Raw genomic sequence first — 9,328 nt, forward strand, 5'->3', positions numbered from 1 at the left:
CTAATAAGTTAATTGCTTTAATTTTTCTGAATTATTTACACATTATTTACAATTTTGAAATAAAATTTTAAACAAAGAAAACAGTTTTTAATCTTAAAATTAAGTATTTGTAATAGTCTTATGTCATGTTTAAACCTGATGATTTGTAAAATACCTTTTAATTTTATTAAACGTGATTAAAAATACTTTATGATTGTAAGTTGCAAAACATGTATGTCTGATTACTTCAAAAACGGACGCTTCTATCGAAATAAGACAAGAGCGCCTTTTTTATGTAAAAATTTTGATTCTTTTTAATTTTACTATCCACATAATTAAAAATTAACCAGAAAAAAAGTTATGACATTTTTATCTTTGCTGACCACTAATTTTAATCGACCCTGTATACATTTTAGCATTAACTGTTATAAAATCAGTTAGTAACAATAACAGTAGTATACGATAAAAATTTCAAAAAATAACGACCAGGCGTTTCGAAAATATTAACAAATAACCATCTTCAACAGGAATTATACAAAACACCCTTTTCAAGATTCCTGTATATGGAGTTTTTGTCTTATATTTAGACAAAGATGCGGCTGGTAAAATATTGCGATGTAATTTCGGGACCCTGTATTTGTTTAAATTTTGTATAACTATTTTATTGAAATATATTTACAAGGGCGTGTAGTTAAATTCCAACGTGACTTTTGCCACAATCGGATTATTGGACACATTGAGCAATATCATGTAATATTTTCCAAATTTCCGTTTGTTTTTTATATTCTTTTTTAACTGAATAGAGACCTGGAGAATAGAGATACTTAAAGTCGATAAGAATTTAGATTATAGAAGCGATAGAAGATTGAACTGAAGAAGACTGAACTCAAAAAAATCACAAAAAAATACTCACAAAACTCCCTGATTGTAAAAGTACAACTGAACAATCCATTGTTTTTTCTTTTAAAAAGCACTCATTAATTTAATATTTCAAGATAGTTTTTTACTATTTTCAGTTTTTTTTTTAAATTTCCTTTTTTTCTAATGTGATAACTAACAGTCACCTCCACTCTATTTATATGCCCAAAGAAAATATTTCTAAAAATTCCAGAAGAGACATGGCAATCGCGCGTTTTAACGAAGTATTTAGAATCACTTAGCCATGTAATCTAAGACATACGTAATTACACCTTTATAATAAGAAGAAAAGAGATAGATAGAAACAGAACGAACGTTTTCCAAATTTTGCGTTTTTATTGGAACTTTTTGTTTTCCTACATTTTTCTAGAGTATTTGTGAAAGTAATACCTAACATTTTAGGAAACACCGAGAAAATATGTCGCCATTAGGGAATTAGTGCCCAAAAATGTGTTTTTAGGCTACCCAACAGTTCCATTTGCTTTAAATGTAAAGTTCTTAAGGATGTTCGAAATGCTCAATTATATACCAGGTTCCATTACCTCCAAATCTATCCCCCTTTTCTTAAATTTCATTAGCGCTTCATGTTTGATGATAAGGATAATGAAAAAGGGAAGGAGGCTTAAGACAGTTTTCATGTCAAATTATATACAGGGTATCCAAGATAAGAATGAACTGCATGGGGATCTCAGAAACCGTAGGAGATACGAGGTCGGTTAAATTAGAGAAAAGTTGCATAATTGGATTCTTAATTAAATACAATTTCAACCATTTTAAAACTCTGAAGATATCCGGAAAAAAAAGAAATTTGGCAAAATTGTTTTTATTTTTTACCAGCTCTATTTTAAGAGATACTAAAAAATCGAAGGCACTTATTTATTGCCACTTTTTGTGATTTACAATTTGATGTATAAATAGTTTAAATCTGACGTTTGGTCTCTGAGTTATCATTATCAACTTTCATTTTTTATATGGACCGAAAAAAACTACACCCTGGTAATTATATAATAAGGTAATTTTATTTAACAGTAAACCAGTACTCAATAGACAAAATGTCGCCAACAATAAGTAAAAGGCTTGCTAAATCCAGAAATAAACATTAAATTCATTTGTTTTTAAGCAACTAAAGTCAACTTTGTAAAACAAATTTATTTTTTGCAAACCATTTATTGCATGTAATTTTGTAAGAATTAAAATTATTTTAGCGAGTTACCATTTTGTGCTTCAGAAAATAATCAAAATACCTATATTTAAGGAAAATTAAAATAACTTAAAAAAAAATATAAATTTTATGATAAATAAACAATTACTTACTATAATGAGACACGAGAGAAAATTACGATAATCGTCCTAGTACGGTCCTTATTTTCGTGGAAAGAAGTGGCATTTTATATCCCTAGGTATTTGAAGTAAGATTTATGGATTTAAAGTACCCTTTAAATCCCTAAAATGCATAAAATAGTAAATACAGCGCAAGACTAAAGACTAAGACCCTCCCGTTGGTTGGACTATTAAATTTTCATCTAGGGATTTAAAATTCCACATTAGTCCCTAGGTGTATAATGTACTTATTTTTCAAACAACTATGGGACCGAAAATGATAATGTTATAGAAAATGAAGATAACGTAAAGCCTCAGTCATGTCAGGATACTTTAGAAGCAGAACTCGAACCAGAAGCATCAAATTTTGCAAAAAAAAATTAAATTATTGGAAAAGATAATTCTGATAACGACGGGATTAAAACACAGACTGTAAGGCGAAAGGATCCTGACTTCATCCAAGAAAGTAAAGAGAGTGATTCAACTGAAGAAGATTATAACATAACCAGTACTGTAAGAGAACAAAAACAAACGGAAGAAGGTAGTACAGAAGAAGAACGTTCCATTTCCAATAATAACAGGAAGAAGCGAAAAAGACACGATGTTAGACAGAATACTTGGAGGGAAAATATTAACAAAAAAAAGAGAGCAAGGCAAAGAATACACTGGGAAAAAGAAAACTGACAAGCGGGCATTATGATAATGCCCGGAAATTTTATTGCTTATCCAATTTTATTTCTCTCATAATAAAGAATATACATCCATTTTATACAAAAATAATTTTAATGGACAATTTACAAACTATACAAAATAGCGTTAGTGCTGCCACCTCTACCACCACAAAAAACACCGACCATTCTATAGTGGAATCAGCTACATTTTCCGGGACATTTCAAAATTGTAATTTTTATTTTGGAAATAAAGTTTTTTATTAAATTTAAAGCGCCTAAATCTTCTTCAATGATAGTAAAACTTTTTGAAGTTAAAGTTTTAGTTTCTGGTACCTTTATAACCAAGACCGTTCCTCTATCTTCAATATCATCAATGGTCATTTTGACCAACTCATCTCGTCTTAAACCTCCAAAAACACCCATTACCAATATGACTTTGTGTACCAGGTAGATATCAGGAGCCATCTTAATAAATTTTATTATTTGTTCTCCTTCCAAAACTTTAGACTTCTTCGGGACATATCCTTTCGACTTAACTTTTAAAAAAGATATGAGACGATGGTATTGCGAGATGTCTATATTTTTATAGACCATAACTAATTAACTAATTTTTAGGTAAAACATAAAGCATTGTATGCACCACGGGCATTGTTAGACTCTATGCACATCAGGCGGAAACCTACTATTTTCACCTTCGGGGCATTATCGTCCTTACAATGCCCTTGATACATAAATAGCTATTCCAAAATTCATCAAATTCTCCAATTAACCAACTTTGAATAACTTTAAGTTGAGTTTAGTAAAATCTAAATTGTTGTGACGAATGCATAATTATTTATTAATTACTAATATTTAAGAATTATTGAACTTTGCAGAATGAATTAATTAACGAAAGGTATCGTTAAAGGTTTGAGTTTTTAAGGTGAATAAGATTGTTTGGCAAGTAAGTAATAGTGATGATTATGATACATAATTAAATAGTGATGATGATCTACCAAAAGAGGTAACTAATTTAAATTATTGAGTTTCACAAGAAATGCCTAATTTGATTTTTAACCGAACGGACTTTTAATATGAGATTATTACCTGACCGTTTGCTTGATATTTAAAAGCTAGACAAAACTAAACTAATAAATGATTTTTTTTGTTCGTAGCATAATAGAATCACTATTTCTTAGAATTTTTGCGTATTATTAAATCATGGCTTTCTTGTTTGGCATTTATTAAATACGATATCAACCGCTGTGCTTCCATCGTTCTGCGCATGTTTCCTGTTTACACACCACACATATAGGATGAGTCAAGGCGTACAATAAACACAAAATAAGTAGTAGGAATTTTCCATGAGATCTTTTTAGATCGGATTCAGGTTTTTGAAATAACATGTCGGCGATAATCAAGATTTACTTGACGGTATATTCACTCTTAAAGGTCTATAGATAATGAAAATTTATCTGTGACATACGACCTCATCAAGCATATAACATTATCAAGTAAATTCTAAGAATTACAACTTTTTATTGATTTTATTGAAGATGCTTAAATATAAAACTTAATTTTAATCTTAATTTAATGCAATATCTCAATTTAAATGAGTATAATGGAATTATAAATTTTATACAAATTACTTATCACGAGATCACCCAAGCACAGTTAGCAGCTTATATAAAAACTTATTTACCTACTGTTTTATTATTTTAGTACATATACCTTAAATCATATCTTATTTGCCTCCTCCCTCTATGTAGCTAAATATAAATGAAGTTTAAAGTCTAAAAATATATTATAAATAAATTTAATAATAAATGCCAACATAAAGATTTTCCCATAAATAGAAAACCGTGCACTCATCAAATCATATTTTTCCAGATCATTATCCCATCATTCTTACTATAACACAAAATATCCGCTTTTAGTTGCTATATTTGCCACTTTCTAAATATTTCACTTTCTCTTTATGAATAGATTATGTTGTAACATTTATCAATTCCCATCTTAATAACAAAATTAAAAAAAAAAACACTTTCCTTAAACCCCAGTCAGTCCCGCGAATTTATTTATTTAAAGTTAAAAATATCGAGTTCTTTCAAAGATGTGATCTTTGGAGTGGAATTTTACAAACTGAACTGCAATTCTTATAACTGTTATTGTATAGAACATACTTATGGTTAAGTTTTAAAAACACGAATTATTGCTTATGTTAAGTACAAGTGGATTCTCTTTATGTTTCGTGTTAATTAGTTAAAACTTTAGTAATTTTTATATACAGGTTGGGGAATTGAAGATTACGGATTGTCCAAAATAATAACAACACCGCGTCCTGAGGTGTATGAGCGGCCGCCTCCGGTCGTCTGACAGTTATTTGATAATTTTATTTTTTTTACAGAAGTACAACTGCACGCTGCACTGTTGAATTTTAAGCCGGTATTATTTTTGTCTGAACTTATTATGGCTGTTTATACTCCTTTCAAAACAGGTCAAATTATTAAGTGGTTTTACGTAGGCAATTTGGCATAATTTTTTAAAATTAAATTTGAAAATAGACCGATTCCTTGCGAAAAAACAATTTTAAATGTAGTTTTGAATTTTGAGACATCGTATTGTCTTCAAAAGTGTCATAAAGTTCACATCAATGTGCAAAAATCTTCTATCGAAAGAATCTAGGAACAAGAACGACTGGAAAAAATGGTTTGTAGTGCCCTAGAAGTGGATTTAACATAATCAAGTAGATGTGTTGAAGAGGAACTGGACATGGACCATAAAACTGTTACCAGTATTTGTTAAAAACATGGGTTCAAATGTTTGAAATATCAACTTATACCAACTTACGAAAATATTCTATTTTCAGATAAATAATTTTTTCGATTACATGGAAAACACAATATTTCGTTGTTCGATTTTTATTGATGGTACTTTAAACGCTCAAAAATACCTTGATTTGCTGCAAAAATCAACTTCTTCTTGTCATTTAAATCCTGCTCGTAATGCGGTTATGATAAAGAATCTTTAAAAAATACTTGGACTGACGATCCTAGATCTCCAGATTTGTCCCCAAGTGACTTTTATTTTTGGAATTATCTTAAGAAGGCCATTTACAAATACTACTTTAATAAGCCAACAAAATAAGAGAAGTTGCGAGAGAAAATAATTGAATATGTCAATGTAAATTCACCAGAAACTCTATGGCTCTAACTCTACGACATGGCTTTTATGACAGGTTAAGTTACTGATAGGCCAAAGAAGGCGGTCTGTTTGAGGCTTTTATTTAAAGAATTAATTATTGTTAAGTTTATTTTTAAGAGTTTTCATTTTATTTTTGTATAGTGTTAAAACTTTACTTTTATCAAAGTTTATAATTATATTATTTTTATTAGAATAATTTTTTAATTTTCATTATGCAATAGTAAGCATTTTAAGCATGTAGAATAATTGAATCGATGTAAGCAGAAAGGGCACATATGTCAAAAAAATACATTTTTGGGAAATCGATAAAAACTGTTTTTTCATCAAATTGAGTAAAATTATTAACATTTAGTGTTATAATTGATTTGTAGTTTGAATAGCACGATTTGTCTCCTTATATTTTAAATTCAAAAATTGATTTTAGCTCTCCCAGAAGACTTTGAAAGAATTGACATGTGCCCTTTTTGCAAATGATGCTATTTAGTAAATTTGAAAAATATTTATTTTTTTTAATACAGCTTTAGTTATGTAAAGTACAAGTCAAAAATAAACAGCTAATTTCAATAGAAGAGTACAATGTTTTGGAAAAACTAATCTTCGGATCACTCATTGATTGTTGATTGTAGGCCACTGAAAAATAGCATCAAAATATGGTTTGTGTTCTTCTGCAACAAAAGCAGTGCATTTGCTTATATGCTTCATTTTGTTGGCCTTAATAGAAACATTTCCTAAGGGATGCGCAAGGCTCGTTGGCAAAGTTGGGCAGGCCATTCCAGGTTGTGATAAATTAAATGTATGTGACACCAAACCGTCAGTAAAAGGATAGGCTTGAACAGTGCCTTTTTGTTGGGATGTGTATTTAAAACATGAAAAGGTGCTTATTTGAAAGTTGACCTTTTCGTTACGAAGAAAATGTTTTGTTTCTTCAGAGACACAGGTTTTTTTATAAAATTTTCCCCACCAGTTTTTGAAATCTAATACGTCACTTGTTGCAACCTCTTTGACTGAAAATTTTGTATTATTTTTTGTACTGGTAATAATAATCGTGGAGATCTCGTGAATGGTGCATATTCTATCATGTTTCCGTACATTTTTTTTCACCAACACGAAGTCCCTGTCACACGGGAGAAATGAATGCCCCCTAACTGGAAAAAAGTGCCAAATCATGCTAAATTTACCAGAATCTGTAAGAGCCAAAAACATCCTGACCATAGTATGATTCTTGTTTTGGCCCCAGCAGTTATCACTGTAAAGATGAAGCTCCGATTGATTTTCCTTGAATTCATTAAGATATTCGAGAACAAACGTACACATTTCGTCAGCTGTTTCTTTGCCTGTCCCTCGTGGTAAACGTACATCCTGAATTTATTTGTCTTAAGATTGTGAATACAAAATACGGACACAGTAAGCTGCTGGTAGTAAAATACCTCACCCACAGGCGTTGTGGGTAAGTGGACATTATGCATAAAATCGAAGGCCAATGACAGAACTTGGTCTTTATTTTCCTTTTCTTCAATATCTTTGGTTATTTTTGAATAAAATTTTTTAGCCTTTCGTTTGTGAACTATCAATTCTGCGACGGCAGTACGCTTGGCCGTATCATTCAAATGTTGGTCTTTTATTTTGTTATTTAGTAATTCACAAGTCGAACAAACATCAACTTGTGGTCTTCTGAAAGAGAGATTAAAATTTTCACGGAAAAAGCATCTATAAAATGAAAAGCTTACCTTTTGGTTTGGATACTTCTCTAGGTAAAGCTGATGCATTTTTGTCAAATTTAGTTGGCTATTCAAATAATGTTTTCACGTCCTGAATAGTGGCTGATTTTTGTAGGAAATGATTGTATGTGTTCCTTTACACAATTCCGAATTTCTTCTGAGAAAGTATTAGCACTTGTCATTTTTCCGCGTAAGTTAATTCTCCTGATGCGTTTGTACGTGATACTAGCATATAAATTCAAAAATGCTTTAACACAAATCTCTACTTTGGAACTTCCTTTAAATGAGTAGTACTTGAAACTTTTTGATTTGGGTTTATTTTTGTCAACTGGTCGAGGACGCCGCTGCTTTACTTCCATCATATCCACAAGACCCTGTAGAAAAATGTCTTGTTTGTTTTTAGAGCTTAAAGTATAAAATCGTTGAAAAATCGCCAATCTATCTGCATCAGAGAACTTTTCAGAGCATTTCATTCTACAAGTAAATAATGAAATTAACCGATGTGCCAAAAATAGCATAAAAGAACCTACCTGCAAAGGACTCCATTATTAATTTTTTTCTCACAACTTCCTTTACTGTTTTTATAAGACTTTCCTTCCAATCTTGCCTTGTTCTGTATGTTGCGAGCATACTTAGAAGGCGTTAATTCAGAATGGTCATCTATGTCAAATGAAACTAAAACCACGTGCAACCGTCCCCGAAGCAACCAACAGATTAACTGAAGTCGAATTTTTGTTGATGACGTAAAACGCACGACAAACACATGTTGACCCCACCATTTGAAACACTAACATTTCGCATAAACGGCACATGTCACTGACGTGTGCCTTTTATGCATAACGCTAGCATTATTACCCGATATTTTTAAGACATCGGGGATGCGGACTTGTGCCCCTTATGCATAATCCGTTGCGTCTACCATAGGAGAACACATTTTAGGTATAATGGCAATTTGTCAAAATATTGACTTGTGCCCTTTCTGCTTACACCGGTTCAATTATAGCATAATAAACATTTTGAGATTCCGATTCCGATTTGTGTGGTAAATTGATGTAGGAAAGCCTGCATTAGAATTTTTTTTGGAAATGGTAATCGCTAATGGAAAAAACGGATCACGCTATGGGTCACTTGCGCAATGCTATTAATTTTATTTTTGCAGTATTTCTTTTAAACACTTTAAGAGATATATGTAGTTACTATTAAATGGTAGTGATAATAATAAAAATGACTTTTGGTCGATTACTGTCACTTAACTTAGTTTTCTGTAGGTTATTTTGGCTAAATTTATTGTCACAAAAAAATAGAAGAAACCCCATAAAAAAACAGTGACGTACCTTTTTTTCCAAAAAATTTAGGACTCGTGTGCTGCAAGTCGGTTCCTGGAGAAGTCAAATCACCTGAAATCGCTAAAAGCATTTTTAATACAGAGGAAAAATTTCAACACTTTGTATTTTGGAAACGTTGCACCTCCCACAATCCGTGTCCTATCTCAAATTACTTCTCTATGGTGCCTGTATATACTCTAGCACTTTTGACCAG

General features: G+C 31.0%; 1 pseudogene; it reads right to left on the minus strand.

Moving 5' to 3' along the window:
* Positions 1 to 2,333: 2,333 nt before the first annotated feature.
* Positions 2,334 to 8,627, minus strand: LOC126740696 (uncharacterized; annotated as a pseudogene).
* Positions 8,628 to 9,328: the final 701 nt, after the last annotated feature.

This window comes from Anthonomus grandis, chromosome 9 (assembly GCF_022605725.1).
Source record: "Anthonomus grandis grandis chromosome 9, icAntGran1.3, whole genome shotgun sequence".
In the NCBI taxonomy this organism is placed as follows: domain Eukaryota; kingdom Metazoa; phylum Arthropoda; class Insecta; order Coleoptera; family Curculionidae; genus Anthonomus; species Anthonomus grandis.